The sequence below is a fragment of the Alosa alosa genome, chromosome 16 (assembly GCF_017589495.1).
Source record: "Alosa alosa isolate M-15738 ecotype Scorff River chromosome 16, AALO_Geno_1.1, whole genome shotgun sequence".
NCBI classification, from domain to species: domain Eukaryota; kingdom Metazoa; phylum Chordata; class Actinopteri; order Clupeiformes; family Clupeidae; genus Alosa; species Alosa alosa.
The window spans coordinates 27007031-27023490 of NC_063204.1; the positions used below are offsets into that span (position 1 = coordinate 27007031).

Genomic DNA, 16460 nt, shown 5'->3' on the forward strand with positions numbered 1-16460 from the left:
ATGTAATGTACTATATGTAGTGAACTACTAAGTTGCCTGATTCTGATGTGCATGTGGAATGGCTTTTTCTTATATGCACCCAGTGGCATTCAGCTGAGCCACACCTTTGACAGAGTGGTTGTTAAAGGTACCTCTTCCCATTTTGGTAAAATAATTGACACCTATGTATCATTTGCAAATAATACATACACAAGCCATATATTTCAGATTTCATTTATTTTAAAAGTTCATATAACTTAGAATTTTAGAATTAATGTTTGCAGTGTAAATACTGAGAAGTAAAATGTGTGTCTTTTGAAATCCAAAAAATATATCATTTCTGCCCTGATTTCATGACTCCTAAAGCATGAATGGTCTCCATAATTGTGTAAAGTGGTTCTACTTTGAACTACTCATGCACTGTCAGTGACTGCTGCCCCTGCAAGCCGCATTGATGATTAAAATATAGCGTCACACGCGCAGTGTGCGTGCGGCGTACACAGACCACAGTTGCAGACATTGCAGACGCGTATATGTGTGACACTGTATAGACATGAAACTGGTCACCATAAATTGTGACTATTGTTGTGGATCTTGTAGTTGTGGAACTAATTAGAACATTTTAAACAAATGGGAAGAAAATACTCCGTATAACTACAATGGTGGACTCTGTGAGAGTTGCCTAAAGCCAAAGGGGCCTGATTTAAACTATGGGCAAGGTGGGCAGAATGCCTTGTGCATTGAGAGAAAGTGGAATAGAACGTTATGTCCAATATTCCAATATGTGGTTTAATGTTCTGCATTATGTAGGGCCCAGGGAATTATATCATGCAGGCACCTGTGAAGTGCAATAGAGATCGACCAGGAAGCCGTGTAGAATCCTGCCAAATAAAAACACCTGATTCAGTTTATCTCTCTTTCTTACTTTGTGGTGTCCTTTTTGCTAATGGAGCGTGTGTGTCTTTGTGTGTTTCTGTGTGTGTGTGTGTGTGTGTGTGTGTGTGTGTGTGTGTGTGTGTGTGTGTGTGTGTGTGTGTGTGTGTGTGTGTGTGTGTGTGTGTGTGTGTTTATGTTAAGAAAGAAGCATATAGAATGTGTGTTGAATCTTCTCGTCTGGACGACGCAAGCACCTATGGTCCATTTCATCATGTCCCGTCCGGACCGTGAGCACCAGCATGCACGCACACACACACACAAACACACACACAAAAGCATGCACAGTGTATAAAAATGTTTATCCTAATCACTCCCTAATGACTGCGACTTATGTCCTTAGCATAGTTGATTTGTTTCCTGGGTTTTAAAAGTAGATTATTTCCATGGTACAGACTTAGCCTAAGCCGTTGAGAAACCACAAGCACTGCACTTCAGCCTTGGTTTGGGATTTTAGCCAAGACTAATCTGATTAAAACAGTGTTTTTTTCCTCATCTCTACCCTAACCAACATGCCACACTGCTTTCAGAGTTGTACCCGGGCCGATAGAAGTGGGCCAAAAACAAATTGCTTTTAGTCAAGGCTGACAAGGCGCTCTGGAGAAAATAAAAGGTTGTTTGGACCAGATTAATTCTCCTTCACTGGGTAGCTTCCCATGTAGGGTAAGGCACAACTGCCCCACACTCCCTCCCTTAACACACATACACACACACGCGCGTACACACACACACACACACACACGCACGCACGCGACGACGCCACACACACACACACACACACACACACACAGAGTAGAATAGACATTTTAGTAGGCCTGTTGAGGAGAGTGCATCTTCTTTTAGCAATTGTGTGGGTAAGACAAGTTTATTCTTCTGTGACTTTAGCCTTTTATGTCTGCCCAGTGCAATTTAATGGAAAAAAAAACAATAAAAATATGTAATACACAGGGTCAATTTTCAGCCATTTTTCATTTATTTATGATGTGTAGATCCAGTCCAGTAGTACTCTACGATTTATATATGATATTTAAGACAATTGTTTCTCATCTGATGTTATGTGTAGGCCGTCACATTTGTCCCAACTTCAGCTTGGCTGTTGGTATTTCACTTATTAAGTACTTGACAGCTTGAAATATTCACAACTTCACTGGCAACATTTTTCATGAAAATGAAAAATCTCAAGTCCTGATCAAATAAAGGCAAAATGCCATTACTGTTCCAGTGGGTGGTCTACAACATAGCCTGCAGTGTTCCTCTGATTAACACACTTTAAATGAAGATGTGACTATGGCAGCCACTTGTGATGCTGGCCTACAGGATGCTTAAAATTATATTAGTTCTAGGAGGGCCTGAAACGTAATTTAAGTGTGCGATTGTTAAAATGATTCCTCACCCTGGTATATATTCGACATATTCTTCTTCCTTGGTCCCAAAAACTTTTCAAAAGCCATTCCCAGTCTGTCATTTTCTCTGAATGTGGACTTAAGCGAAGTTCTGACACCAACCTATGAAGTTGGCTTTATGGGTTGACCCGGATCCTTCCGAGTGAATTAAGAGAACAATGGTGACGTTTGCAGAATGATGGCTCCACTTGCCTTTGTGTGGCTCTGTTATGAAAGACCACTAAAAGCCTTGCCTATCACCGGCTATGGAGATCTATCACAAATACTTAGCCCAGGGCTTTTCCAAAGCGTGGAGATTTGAATGAAAAAATATAGCGTATATATATGAATAATAGTAATGAATAATAAAATCCATTTTTGCATTGAGAGTGGAAGGGTAACGATGAAGATGACAGTTTGCTGGGCCTCAGTGCTCATGCTGTGTATTTCATCAGAGGACGCCTCCATGGATCTGAAAGCCGAGAGAAAGGGAGAGCGGGATGAAGTCCAACCAAAGGGGATCTGGACCTTACACGACTCCGGTGGAATTCACTGAAAGTTCAGTGAGTTGGAGTGCTGTATGCACTTAAAGGCAAAAAACAACAACAAAAAAACAACCTTTTAAAAATGTATATATAACGCTCAGAGAGGACTCTATCTCAAACAAAGGTGCTGTTTATTTTTGAAGGGTAAATGCTTTATGTAATTCTGTCTTGCCAAAAACAATTATTAACCCATAAGAGGAATGAAAGTCTGATAAATGAACAAATGGTAAATGAACAAAGTTCCTGTAAGGCCTCTTTAGTAGTTATTGAATTAAGATGAAAGAATAATACTTTCCAGGACAGTGCACACCAATGAAAGATAGAGAAAGATAGATAGAGAGAGACAGGAAGAGCGAGTTTGAAAGAGAGAGGTTGAGAGAGCTATAATCAAACATTTTCAACCATGTATTTCTGCAGAGGAATACCGACATACATCACCCACAGACATAAATGACTGCACAGCAACCTTCAAATGGCTTTGTGTGCATCAAACAGTAGTAGTCACAATGATTATAAATATTTGAGCTTACACAAGCGGCACACCTGTCAAAAGCATCCTAGTGCAAAGAGCAGGCTCTGTAAATGGAACAATGTGCGTTAGCATGACTGCACAGTCTTCTCGGGATATTATGCTGTTCCAGCCAAGCATTCACCAACTGACAATAAAGGCCCAGCACTGAAACCTGCGAGGCAGGCGTGCTTTAGACCTGACAGTCCATTTCTCTGGTCAAACGGTAAACATGTCCATTACGTGGCAGGGGCTGAAGGAGCCGTGGATGGATATTTTGATGGGGAGGAGAAATCTGTGTTTGTGTGTGTGTGTGTGTGTGTGTGTGTATGGGGGGATTTTCTTTTGTCAAGCTGATGCTCAGTGTTAAAACACCAGGCTTTGGCTACCAATTCAGCCCACCAAATAGACCCCAGATGAGGTGTGTGGTGGGTGGTAAAGGTGGGGAGGGTAGTGAGGTGGGGACACTGAGGATGAGATGGAGAAGCTGAAATCACAGCATTCAGGAAGTCAAACAACGGCACAATTACTCAGAAACTTACTGACGTATGATGACCGCAAAAAAAAAGCCATTTATGTAACACGTGAATGAAAAGCTAAGAAAAGAGAGTTAAGATTCAAGCGGCATACAAAGTCAGAAAGGAACCAATTAAGCGAGTCTGATTTCCTTTTGTGTATGCACTTCCATGGACACACGTGTGCTAAAAAGGGGAGAATGAAAAACTGCAGGGAAAGCAATCGGATGGTTCAGACTTCCTCCTAAAAAAGAATATATGAAGAAATGGATTTGCTCGAGGGTATCTCCTCTCCAAACTCATAATGCTGACATGAAGATGCGAACGCGGCCTGCACATTCGTCTCATACTGTGTAACAAATCAGTTATATGAAACACAATCCCTTCACCCGGAACCTTCACATTTTTAATAGACCAAGTGAGAAAATGAGAGAACTGAAGAAAAAAAATAGAAGAGTGATAAAATAATTAAATGGAATGATAATAAAAAATAACCATCCCTCTTTATTTAAAACAGGCATGTAATTAAATAATCTCATGAGGAAAATGGATCTGAATCGGTTGCTGACCTAGGTCAATAAGTAAAGGGGTCCAGCTGGTCAATCTGCCGTAGTATTGACTTATCCTAAATCTATTCTATTGTATGGCCAGGGGTCTATTCTTCCTGGGGTCACATTAAAATGCATAGGATTCAGCTGCAGTCTCCAGTTTTAGATAACCCACTTATTTAGAGCACATTTATAAACATATAAATGGTTATCAACAGAGGCCCATTGTGTGAGAGTGTCCATTGTGATAGTGTGTCTTTAGCGGTGTGTGTGTGTGTGGGGGGGTCTTTATCAATCTCTGACTGTTTTATCTGAGCTGTTCTGATAGCCATTAAGTCACGGCAAAGCTGTGTTAAGAATCATAAACAATAGCTTTCAATTAAATCTCAATACCAGGAGAGTGGGCACCAGTACAGTGTGTGACCCCTAAAATATGAGCCGTTAATCTTAATGCTGTGCAAAAAAAAGAAAGATGTTTCCTCGCATTTAAAAGTCAGCAATAAATCAAATACAATGTCCACTACAGTCATTCTGATGCTGTCTATCTATGTAGTGGTCACAATAATGCTGTTAAAATGTATTCTTAAAGAAACACAATGCAGTTATAACTTATAATATGGACAATGAAGTCTCAGACATTGCCAATGAATGTCTGGAACGCTTAATATTGCACTATGCAATGCTGTTGACCAGGTAGGTTGGTTTTTGACTAACTGGGTACTAAATGGCATTGGGTATTGACTTCAAGGGGCATAGATATCATGTGTGTGTTTGTGTATGTGTCTGTATGTATGTGTGTGTGTGTGTGTGTGTGTGTGTGTGTGTGTGTGTGTGTGTGTGTGTGTGTGTGTGTGTGTGTGTGTGTTTGTGTTCAGTGCTGTTCTGTAATTGAAGAACAGGGTTGTCACTGCCGACCTGCGGGTGGCCGGCGTTAAAACCCATTCCATTTCCCGTCTCCTCTAGTTTTGCCCCTGGTGACTGACAGACAGCCTGCTGAGCCCCTGCACTCCTGACAGCGACGACCCCAAGCCTTGTCAGCCCCCATAACCCCCCCCCCTGCCCCCGCCACCCACGCGGCCCTGGCGCCCTTGTCTCCTTACCTGCCCCTACTGCCCCCAACCCACCAGCACACACTTCGCCCGTGTCAGAAGTCCATAAACGTGTACACGAGCCCCGGACATCAGTCTTCCGTGGTGACCTTTGTGGTACCTGTGAATCAGACCGATGATGAGCACCTGAGCTTAGTTTAGCGGGGTCAGCAGCGAAGTCTGTTCCCATAGGTGCAGTGCTGCGGAGCTCACCGGCTTGCAGAGATGTTGTGACTCAAGTGTTTCACAGCCGGCAAGCTATCTTCTGACACACACACCACACACATATTGATGCCCCCCCCCCACACACACACTCTCTCTCACACACACATTTGTAATATATATATATATATATATACACTGTAGGCTCCATATATACAGTATACAGTATACAACATGTATACACTACCAGTCAAAAGTTTGGGGTCACTTAGAAATATCCATTCCACTCCATTATAGACAAAATGCATCAGTTGCACTGTTTTTTAAATCAGGGCAGCAGTTTTCAGATGACATTATTTGCTTACATAATTGCAAAAAGGTTCTCCAATGTTTTCTTAGTTAGCCTTTTAAAATGATATCAGATTAGTAAACAGAATGTGCCTTTGGAATATTGGATGAATGGTTGCTGATAATGGGCAATGTAGATATTGCATTAAAGATTTTTCTTTCTACAACAGTCAAGAACCCTTTGCAATTATGTAAGCACATAATGTAATCTGATAACTGCTGCCTTGATTAAACAATGCAACTGATCTCAGCTGGTATTCTGTCTATAATGGAGTGGAATGGACATTTCTAAGTGACCCCAAACATTTGACTGGTAGTGTATATATACTGTAGGTATATATAGGTATACTATAGGCTACATATCCTGCACTGTGTATGTAATCTTGTGCTGTATTTCCTATGCGTGTGCTTGTGTTCATTTCCATCTCTCTGGAGCTTGAGTAAGCAGCAGGGTGTAGAAAGGGAAGCAATAAGCACTGAACGTTTGCAATCAAGCGCTGGGTCTGATATCCATTCTGGCTGCATTCATGAGTAATCTGCACTCCCATGTAAAAACACAGGCCCAGCTACTGCCCATTACCGTCCCTCTTGTGCAAGCCAACAGGGAAAGTAATATAGGGATAAATTGATATATTCAAAGCCCTCAGCCTGTGCCATTTGTGCCATCCTCGCCTGATTTGTTCTAATGTGAAAAAATCTAATCCGGGCTCGGAAAGCAGATTATGATGCATTAAATTCTTTAATATTGGAGTATTTTAATACCCCATTTGAAAAGGGGGGGTAGGCAATGCAAGCAGATTATTGGGAGAGAGAAAAACCCAAAACATTTGGAATAGAAACAGCAAACAAACAAGTCATCAGAGCCCAGACCTGCCTGCCATTCATTTCTGAGAAATACACCCTTCGCCACTCCCCCCCACCCACCCTTCCCTCAGTCCAAATGGGCCTGGATATATGAAATAGAATTTTCATTGAAGAGCATGTAAGTCCGCACACATCTCCCATAATCCCACACTCACATCACAGCAACTAAAACCTCTGTTGCTAGATGACAAAAAAAATCCCCTTTGTTGAGTCGATGATCTGAGCCTTGCTGAGCTCGTAAAAACAGAAATGCTGGATTTCAGCTGTCTTTAGTTACCCAGATACCCTCATGATAGTACTTATGAGGCCTCCAGGACATGCGAGAGGGAGCTTACAGTAAAATAAGAGAATAAATATACTCCTTTAAGTTGTAACAGTCTGTGACCTGTGACCTGATTAGCATGGCCCCTGCACAAGGATGACACGCAAATTCGTGAAGCGTTCCATATTATTTGGGGCAGCCGTGGCTTACTGGTTAACGCTTCAGACTTGTAACCAGAGGGTTGCCGGTTCGAACCCCGAGCAGTAGGGACGGCTGAAGTGCCTTTGAGCAAGGCACCTAACCCCTCACTGCTCCCCAAGCGCCGCTGTTGTAGCAGGCAGCTCACTGTGCCGGGATTAGTGTGTGCCACCACAGAGACCTGCTAAAAAGCGCCGATGTAAACCACACTCACTGTTTCAGCTCCGCAGCCTGAGACACTACCATGGTTAAACTCTTCAAAGTTTTCTTCTGTTCAGTACAAAACACACACACACACACACAGAAAAAAACACAACAGGCTACAGAGGCAAATATTTTACATTGCTTTTGTGCCTGTTTGTTTGTTTTCAGAGTGAGGCCACACATCAGCAAGGAAACATTTGACTGTTGCATAAATAAAATGATGGATTGTGTCCACCCTCACACTCTTGGTTTTGAGAGGGTTGTGTATGCTTCTTGATGAGTACAGGTATGTGTGTGTGTATGTGTGTGTGTGTGTGTGTGTGGGGGGGGGGGGGGGATACAAGGCGTAAAATCCTCATAGCAAATCATCTCCAAATGAGGAGCCTGAGGAACAATGCACAATGCTGGTGGTTAGTATTCAATCTCATTTCTGCTGTGCCCACAGGCCTGCCGTATCCTCGCCTTGCATTAACCTATATGTCCATCACTAAGGGGAGGGGAGGGGGGCGATTATTGGAAAACTCCCACACTGGTGCACCAGATGTAAAATACAATGGAACAAATTGGCACAGTCTGATTCAGTTTTGGAGTTATGTAACTCACTGATTGCCTGCAACAAAAAAAAAAAAAAAAAAAGAAAAACACTTTTCGGTTTTCCTCCATGCGTGCTCATTACACATTATTCATTTGAAAATGTCACTCTGGGATGACAGATAGAGTTTTGACTCCAAATTTGCCGGTACGCTGAAGTATCTGCTCAAATTAAATACAGAACAAGAGCTCAATGAACCGTCAGTGAAAACATCGATGGAGAATCTTACAGCAGGAAGGCTAAGCACCCGGCACTTCAAAGGTCACCCATTTAAAGATCTGATAATGCAACACAGCATCTGATGGCCAACAGTGCCAGTGAAAAATAATGAGGTATTCATCAAATGTCAAAGGTCTTAATTCTCAATAACACTTTTAAAGTGTATGTGTGCATGTGCATGTTCATGTCTATGTTTTTTTCTATATTCTATATTTTATATTCTATATTTTATTATATTCTATATTTTATTATATATTCTATATTTCATATTCTATATTTTATTCTATATTGTGGAGAAATGATATGGCTGATGGTTCATTCCAGGAATTTACAAATGAAGGTTTGATTCAGAATTGTAAAGTCACATACTCCCATGCATTTCAATATCTGTTGCTACATAATATAGATGCTTACATACTAAAATTTAGCCCACAATGCGAAAACAAAGTACATTAATGCCCAGTTTTGACTAAAACTATAAAGTGCCACCGCCAAACACCTTATGTTGGATGACCAACAAAACTAAAGCCCTTTGCTGACCAGCCTCATTCCTGTATGACTGAGACCAAGTAATGTGAAACAAACTGGCAAGACAGCAAAACTGCAGAAATGGAGTAAGATAGTCAATGCTAGACTAGACGGGCAAGAGCTCACTTCAAGTGCATGTCCACCTTGTTTGTAGTCCAGATATTAAGGCCTTGATGTTCTGTCTTTCTTGCCCTGTGTGTCTGTATACATATGTGTGTAATGGTTTGTTGTACATGTTGTACGTACACATTTGTGTGCATGTGTTTTTGTATGTGTATTCATATACCTTTTGGATGTGACTGCATTAGCGTGTGTGTATGTGTGTATTATTAATGAGAGTATATCATGGGTATATTGATACATGTGTGTGTGTGTGTGTGTGTGTGTGTGTGTGATAGTGGTGTAGGTCGTTGGTGTGGTAATGAGACGCAGGGTGCCCATCTGCCCCATAAGCCCCTGAGACAGCATGCGACGCCCCCACCCGCTCCACCCTACTGACCTTTCACCTCTAGGATTAGGTCTGAGCCATGTGCCGCAGAGGGGGGCTGTGTGTGTGTGTGTGTGTGTGTGTGTGTGTGTGTGTGTTCAAGGGCGTGGTGTGCAGTGGGGACTAGGGGACAGGGCACGCCTCCCCCAAACTCTGAAATAGGCAATGTGTGTCCCAAGCCCCCCTACTATGAAAACATTAAAACTGATTTTCAACTGTGGTCCTTTGTCAATTTACACCAAGTTTAGGACATTGTTGATATCAATCCCTTACAGCTTTGACTCTGCGTGAGTGCATCCATAGGTGTGTATATGTGTGTGTATACGTACTCAGACGAACACCAGCATAATTGTATGTGTGTTTACACTTGTGTGCATATGTTTGTTCGGTATGTGTGTGTGTGTGTGTGTGTGTGTGTGTGTGTGTGTGTGTGTTTTTGGGTGTGTGTGTGTGTGTGTGTTTGTGTGTGTGTGTGTGTGTGTGTGTGTGTGTATGTGTGTGTGTGTTTTGGTGTGTGTGTGTGTGTGTGTGTGTGTGTGTGTGTGTGTGTGTGTGTGTGTGTGTGTGTGTGTGTGTGTGTGTGTGTGTTTTGGAGTGTGTGTGAGGTGAAGGTGGCAGGCCCCAGGCCGGCTGCACATCACGCCTCCAGCCGTGAGCACAATCATCTCCCCCACGGACACATACAGATTCCTAGCACCCCCTGCCCATGCTGGCCCCTCCCCCTGCCCTTCAGTGTGTCCAGAGAAGGAGATACACACCTGACCTGACTTTAGACATCAGGGGAGAAAAAGACAACGGAAAGAATCTAACATATCTGTAGCAAAAAAAGAGCTATAAAACTTAGAAATAAAAACACACAACAAACATTACACAAAAAACATATACATATACAATAGGATCTCAGAAATGTGGGGACAGTGTATTACATTATTCATTTATTATTTATCAAAATATGACATACAAATGTAGAATGCTTCATCCTTACACAGCACTAATCATACACAGCATCTTAGGAATCTATGAAAGATTTGTAATGCTTAGCTGGTAATATAGATTGCAATGATACTGATGGCTCTGGCCCCAATTAGGGCCTGATTGATCTGGGAACCATATTCATATTTTCTTTATGAACATAACCTTTCTACCACAGACAGGAGCAATGCCAAGACATAATCAAACAAGAACACTGTAAATTATGTATATTAATATAATAGATACAATATATAGATGTAATGCTGTTCAAAAGTGTTTCTCATATTAATTTTTGAAACATAATTTAACATGTCGTATTTCTTCCTGTCATTCAGCTTTAATAGCCCCTGCCAGGTTTGCCCCACTATGGGGTGACATATGGTGCGCTCCTCTGGTCAGGGTAATTAGTTTGCCAGGTTTGGGGGGCAGGGGGCCTAAGATGCCTCTCTGCGTTGTGTAACAGCCCAACTCACAGCCCAGGCCGCCTAATAAGGAGGCTTACTCCACGTCTGAGGGTGAAACGTGCATCCTCAGTCCTGTCATGTGTGATCATTTTAAAGCTCTATCCCAGCAGCCTTAGCACTAGCCTGACCGAGCCCCTGCAGCTTAACCCCCCCACCCCCACCTGTCCTCTCTTCTCCCCTCTCCTCCCCGCCCCTCCCCCCGACCACACACATGTCGTCAACTACCAATCAGGAGACGGCAGTGCGGCTCCCAGGCTCCTCCCCCAGTAACGCGGCCTGGAGACGGCCTCTGCCCCTCAGCCACGGGGGCCCGCACGCACGCACGCACGCACGCACGATCTGTCCTGAGCCCGCGCGGCACGGCGCGGGAGAGCCTAATCCCAGATTACACTGCATGGGATTAGGACATGCTGATGCGCAGGTTTCAATTCACCTCCAGAACTCCTGAAATTTTTTTTTGTGTGTATACACACACACACACACACATCTACATATATAGGCAACTGTTTATCATATGGCTCTTCAGAATGGTGCAGAAAGTTCCTGCATTATTCCACAGTTCACTAATCTTACGGCTTCGATGGGTCAGAATGCCTGAAATGTATCTAGGATAGCCTACATTAATCCGACTAATGAGCATCTCATTACACTCAAAGTACCAGGTTCAACTCGTATCAGTGCTCTGGTCCATCACACTAACACTATGAGTGTCAAACAGAACTCTGCTGATCCAGAGCAAACCATACATAAACCTACCGCTTTTACCACTACTACTGCTAACCTATAGAAGAACTGAAAAGGATGTGTGGAATTTCAAAACAGTTCCAGCAGATGATGTCATAAAGGGAGAAGGCTTCTAGAACCCTCTGTGTGAGGATTTGTGCGGCGCAAACAATCGTGATCAGATTCTCTGGCTGGCCCAGCGCCCATTGATTCCACCGGGCTTAAGGAAATGAAATTGTCCCTCTGTCACTTGTGTTCCACTGTGGCCAGGTGACATGAGGCTCACGTGAGGAGAAACAAGAGGAGATACTCATCGACCCCTAACCACTGACAAATGGCTGCACTGATAGTGAATGCCACACAGAACAAAGTGTTAACAATGACGGAACGCCAACATATTCTTATCTCATAACATCCCCAAGCAACTCATGAGGAGACAATCTAGGTCATCATTACACCTTTGGCCAACACCAGTACCACAAAATCCACTTCAGCAACAACCAGAGGTAGAGAAGGCAGTGAGATAATCATAAGAACAGCAGTTGTGAATGGCCAATCCAAATAAGCGCATGTTCAAATCTGATATATGAAGCTGACCAGGGATGTGCATTGATTGACAGTATTTAATATGCAAGAGTCCTTGATGCATAGCTTCTGCATAGCCACAGTGTTTTTGTTTACAAAAAATACAGAAAAAATACAAAAAACAATGCAGCCTTGAAAATTCAAATGACCCTTCATTATAATAATTCATACATCACGTGTGACGTGTCAATTAGAAGCTCCGAGTCAACAACGGGTGCAGTGCCTGCAGAATAATTAAATTGAAATATTAATGGTGAAATGTTCTCGCAAGCCGGCGACTCGTGATCAATCTACGCTTAATGAGTCATTCATCTCCCTCCTTTTCCTCTCCTGCTCTCTCTCTCTCTATCTCTCTCTCTCCCCCTCTCTTTCTGAGGGCACGCCTGGCTAGAGGTCGTTCATAAAGTATTTGCAAATCATTTCCTAAACAAAAGCAATTTATTCTTAATAGCAGTTTTTAGGCCTCACCCCCCATTGCACATACACACACACACACACACACACACACACACACACACAAACATGGTTGAATAAGAGGTGGTCTTACAAGATGCAAATAGGCAAGTGGCTGCTGAAAACAGCATGGAGCTAGCTGAGCTGTGTGCATGTGTGTGTGTGTGTGTGAGAGAGAGAGAATGACTGAGTTTAGTGTGGGAAGTAGCGTAGTTATTTACAGTGGTCATAGAGGATCATTTATATGGTAATAGACATCTCATCTGAATGTAAATAAATCTAAATCTACACTCCCACAACTGGACTGCCTAATGTGTAATTCCTTTCACGTACACTAATACGGTCTTCCCCCCATCAGAATTTCACAATATCATATTTACCCTCAGAAAATGACCACAAAATTATTAAATTTGTCCCAACTGTGCTGTATACCCACTGCATTCAGAAGCACTAACTGCAGGGAAAAAACAGTGCTCTGAAACCATGGCGTGCATTCTTTTCTTTTAGTATTTTCTTATTTGGGGGGGGGTGAGCTGTTCCGCCATGTTGCACGTCATTGCTGATCTCCTTGCTGACTCATTTTGCTTGGGCGACGTGATCCTTGTTTGCGTCGAGCGGCCACCTCGTTTAGAGCTGGGCCCTGGGTTATTTTGAGGCTTATTAGTCCTGACCTGGGCAACAGAGGGCTGCCTCGTCCGATCTGTCAAATGAGACCAACTTCTGTCCAGCTCCATAATAGGATTTGCCAAACAGTAGTGACTTAGCACTTAAAGAGCTAGGTGGGTCACTTCTGCAAAGTGGGTAAGACCAGCTTAAACCGTTTAAGCGCCATTGCCGAGCTTGACGTGATGTCCTGGTGTTTGCAAGGCATCTTCAAGTCTATGTGTGTCTAAGAGAGAATGTGTATATATGGATGTGTGTGTGTGTGTGTGTGTGTGTGTGTGTGTGTTTTGTGTTTGTGTGTGTGTGTGCGCGCGTGTGTGCGCGCCCGCGCGTGTGTTTGTGTTTGTGCATGTGTGTACATGTGTGCACTGTGGCTTGGAGAGCTGATGGGGGAGACACCTTGGGTTTGTTCTCTATTTACAGGCCTGCGTCCTTCGACGACAAACTTGGCAAACAAGGGAGGCACGCGTGGCTTTGTTTGAATATGCATCACCTCCCAAAGGGCAAACAAATTAATGAATATTCACCCTTAATCTATAGCCCAAGGCCTGCATGCATAATTCATTGTGTGTGTGAACGTTCTTCTGCTCAGACGCATCAACTTTGTCACCGCTGATCATTATTTCATTATTTCAGTGTTTACTTGAGTCTCCCCCCATTTTTCTCCACCCTTGTTCAAAACCGTTCCAGAAGAGAGGAAGAAAAGAGGCTAAGCTAAGCTGCCCCCCTCTCTAGTTCCTTGGGTGGGTAAGCCAAGGAGAGTATCATGGCCAAAAGATTTGGGGAATGTGGCGGCCGACAGATACCGAGGCTCCAAAAACAGCCAGTGATGGAGGAAGCGGAGGTGTGGAGGCCGGGCCCTGTGGAAGATACTGGGCTTTTTTTTGTTTGTTTATTTTTTTGTGTGTGTGATCATTTGCAATGTAAAGGGACTCGCGCTATATCAAGACAACACAACAGTCAGTTAACAGAAAATTAAGCCATTGAGCCACTGAAACATGTTTGGAGGAAAAAATAAATAAGACATCTGGTGTCTGAGGTTTTTACATCAAACTTATTGCTTCTGAAAAAATGCATTTATGCATATGTCTTTCTTTTTTTATTTCTCCACACATACATACAGTACATATGCAGAAACACAGACACACACACACACACACACACACACACACACACACACACACACACACACACACACACACACAGAAAGAGAGAGAGAGAGAAAAAAAAAACACACACACACATACACACAGAATGCACATCCTCAAAGAGAGCTGGAACCTTGTTGGAAGTGTAGGCTAACTGCCACCTCAGGCGGAGCTGCTCTCACTGAGAGCTGCTGAGGGGTGCTGGTCAGCGCGGGGCTCTCTCCCCATCATGCCCACACACAGTGAGGTGACCAGTTAAAAGCCCCTACCCCTTTCTTTCTCTCTTTTCTACACTGAAAGCATGGCTACCTTCTTCCACACAATTGCTTCCTCTAATCAGACCACATTAGCAGTGCAAAATATTTTCATATCAAAGCACACAAGGACAGAAAATGGTGCACTGGCTTAAAACATGTTTTTAAGATGTAATTGACATTTTAAGGAAGACCCTAAAATGGAGTGCCAATTACACTTCACAATAATAATAACATAAATATGATTTATATAATGTAATTAGAAGTTGTACACAATGAATTGCAGACAGGAACATTTGGTAACCCGATTAAAAGGCAGAGAGGAATGTGAGACCGCAATAATGTGTTTTATTTATTGATTAAACCAGTTAACAAATTAATGGGGTTAAATCAATGGCAGGATGTACTTCTCTCTACTTCAATTTGTATTATTGATAAATCACTGGCCTGACGCACTGACATGTTGGGTTTCTTAAGTGATGCACCAGCAAACGACCCAAGCATTCATCTTCGTCATGGCTTTAGATGTGGGCAAAGGACAGCCTCTTCCCATACTGGGTGTGCTGGCACAGAGAGGGTTGATTCAGTCTCACTATACTGCGCGAGAGATGACGTGTCCTAATTTATCTTTTAAAAACTTCCTCCAAATTACTCCATCTTCAAAAAAGAGAATGTGTTGGACTTTATATAACAGAATGCAAATATGTAAATCAACCGAATTACAGCAGTCTTTGACCAAACATGAATATTCAAGGCCTCACTCTGTATGTTGGGGGAAATAATTAGATCTGTATTTGCATTTGTTTATTTGTCTCTATGAAACATGCTTAATGGGAATATATTATTCATCCACTTCAATCTGTAGAGGTTCATTTTGGTGTAGAAAGCCTTTGTGTTCAGTTAAAACATGCACCCGCCTTCGTAACTCTGAAAAGTTCATCTGTTCTTTTCTTCATTCATTAATTTAACACACACTAAACCATCATTTTAGAACATTCAAAGCTGACAGAGATTTTAACATCAGTTGAACTGTAAAATAAAATGTAAAGATTTAATTTGACCAGAGCATACAATGGGATGACATTTTCTGCTGAAACAGAGAGAAAAGTTGGCCTTGTCAACCTTTCTAATTAAAGGTCAACACTATCCACGGTTTAATGTTAAATTATGTGATTTCAAGGAGTTGGCCCCTTTGCGCTCTATTTAAATAGGGCCTCTGGCACTCCACAGATAATGTGCATGATTACAGCAGAGGCACAACATGCAGATACAATATTCCCAACTCATTTAGATTTGCGGTCGCCTTATTTGTCTGGAGGGTGGGGTCGGGTGGAGGGCAGGAGGTGATACAGGTCTCTAACCTCTTCATCTGGCCTGTGATAAGAGGCCACCATAATTGCGTTCTGGAAAAATCCAGGTCCAACTACTTGTTCCTGACATTTGCTGACACAGTGAGGCTTTGTGAACAAGGAAAGGGACGCAGCTCGAAAGGACTGCTGTGTGTGTGTTGCGTGCAGCGGCTGCATTTTGGATCTCGGTTAGCACCGCAAGGGGAAAATGCACCCCCCCCCCCCTCACATGGTGCACAAAAACCAGGGCTTACACAGCCAAGATGTTATGTATGTTACTGCATCGTTTTGTATGGGATAAGCATGTCATATGTCCTAAATGTGACACCGTAGTCTGGCTGTGGAGGCCCCTGTGAAGCCCTGTGAGTACAGGCTTATTACCGTTTGTGTGAAGCTCCTCTTTTGTACTGCACCAAGGCAATTGCACAAGTCCATCAAAGGAATGACAAGTAGATATACGCTCTGGAGGAAGCAGGGATATGCTGCT

The 16460-nt window shown here is 42.8% G+C and overlaps 1 pseudogene; it reads left to right on the forward strand.

The window, feature by feature from the left end:
- Positions 1-7265: 7265 nt before the first annotated feature.
- Positions 7266-7325, forward strand: LOC125310052 (annotated as a pseudogene).
- Positions 7326-16460: the final 9135 nt, after the last annotated feature.